Source organism: Muntiacus reevesi, chromosome X (genome assembly GCF_963930625.1).
Source record: "Muntiacus reevesi chromosome X, mMunRee1.1, whole genome shotgun sequence".
NCBI classification, from domain to species: domain Eukaryota; kingdom Metazoa; phylum Chordata; class Mammalia; order Artiodactyla; family Cervidae; genus Muntiacus; species Muntiacus reevesi.
In genome coordinates this window covers 126,913,126-126,915,113 of record NC_089271.1, presented here as the reverse complement: position 1 = coordinate 126,915,113, position 1,988 = coordinate 126,913,126, and the positions used below count along the sequence as shown (strand labels likewise).

Here is a 1,988-nt window from a genome sequence, read left to right as displayed (position 1 = left end):
TTAATGAGTTAAATATTTATAGGGGCTTATTCTATATTTTGTATGTCACACATTTTTAAACATTTGTATTGGAGTTTAGCTGCTTTACACTGTTGCATTAGTTTCTGCTCTATAGCAACGTGAATCAGTTATGTGTATACATATATCCCCTCTTGTTTTTAGATTTCCTTCCCATTTAGGTCACCACAGAGCACTGAGTAGAGATCTCTGCACTATAAAGTAGGTTCTCCTTGTCACATTTTCAGTTTTCTAAAAATTATACTTTGACAGTGGACACGTAGCTATGGCAAAGGTGAAATACTCTTTAGGTGTTTAATTGAACAGTGGATATCAATGAGAGGGCTGAGGCAAGTGAGGAGAATGGTGGGTGCCATAAGGTAATGACAGCTGAAAGATAGGTTCATAAGGATGTTAGAAATATCTCCTGGGGGCCTTGCAGACGCCGCCACCCCGGAGCCTTCCTTGCTGTCTAGCCATGGTCAACCCCACCGTGTCCGACATCGCTGTTGATGGCAAGCCCTTGGGCCACGCCTCTTTTGAGCTGTTTGCAGACCAAGTTCCAAAGACAGCAGAAAACTTTCGTGCTCTGAGCACTTGGGAGAAAGGATTTGGTTATAAAGGTTCCTGCTTTCACAGACTAATTCCGGGATTTATGTGCCAGGGTGGTGACTTCACACGCCATAATGGTACTGGTGCAAGTCCATCCATGGCGAGAAATTTGATGATGAGAATTTCATCCTGAGGCATACAGGTCCTGGCATCATGTCCATGGCAAACGCTGGCCCCAACACAAACGGTTCCCAGTTTTTCATCTGCACTGCCAAGACCAAGTGGTTGGATGACAAGCATGTGGTCTTTGGCAAGGTGAAAGAGGGCATGAATATTGTGGAAGCCATGGAGCGCTTTGGGTCCAGGAATGGCAAGACCAGCAAGATCACCATTGCTGACTATGGACAAATCTAATAAATTTGACTTGTGTTTTACTTAACCGCCAGACCATTCCTTCTATAGCCCAGAAGAGCACCCTTTCACCCCCATCTGCTTGAAATATCCCATAATCTTTGTGCTCTCACTACAGTTCTTTGGGTTCCATATTTTCTTTATCCCCCTCCAAGTTTAGCCGGATTGCAAAGTTAAATTTATGATTATGAAATAAAAACTAAACAATTAAAAAAAAAAAAGAAATATCTCCTGGTGACTCCCAGACATGACTTGGTGAAACAAACATTTTACCTAAAGTTCCTGATTTCATCTTGATTGTGAAGGCAGAAGGAACTCAGAAAAGGGAAGCTGTCCAAGTTTCACTGAGACATTATTTCAAAACCTTTTCATGAAAACTTCTAATTGGATATCCCTTGGCCAACTCGAACTCATGTCTAAAACAGTACTTCTTTTTCCACTCAAACTTACTTCTACCATTTCCCCCACTTCTTAAATGGCAACTCTTCTCACCTAGTCCTTCAAGCCTGAAACTGAAAAGTCATCCTGGACTTCTCTAGATTCTACATATAATCAATATGGTCAACGTAAATAAAAAGGTAAACTGAGACAGCCTCAATTTACCAGAAATTTAGTTTATTTGGGAATAGCAGAGAAATTACAATTCAAGAAATGCAAGCTGTATCAAGCTACAGGTGAGTCCCTTGAGGGTTCAGGGTGGGCTGTATTTATGGGCAAGGAGTGCAAAGAGGAGGATGTCCAGCCAGAGTCCAAGCAGCAAGTTCACTGGCTTGAGGATGGGGAGAGATGTTCGTTGGTCAGGAGATAGGTCTCTGTCCTCTGGAAGTCAGGCATTTATGGGAAATCAGTCTCTCGGTTAAGTTCCATTCTTCTGAGGACACATGCCTGAGATTCTCTATTCCCAATCCTCTGGTTCCATTTCAGGTTGAAACCCTCTCACAATACCCAAGTCTTAACTAATTCTATCTCATATACATTTTCCCCTTCCTGCTACTGTTTTCTCAATTCAGTTTTTATCACCTCTCGCT

General features: G+C 42.1%; 1 pseudogene; it reads left to right on the top strand.

The window, feature by feature from the left end:
* Positions 1-475: 475 nt before the first annotated feature.
* On the top strand, positions 476-1,185 carry LOC136153643 (peptidyl-prolyl cis-trans isomerase A pseudogene; annotated as a pseudogene).
* The last annotated feature ends 803 nt before the right edge of the window (positions 1,186-1,988 follow it).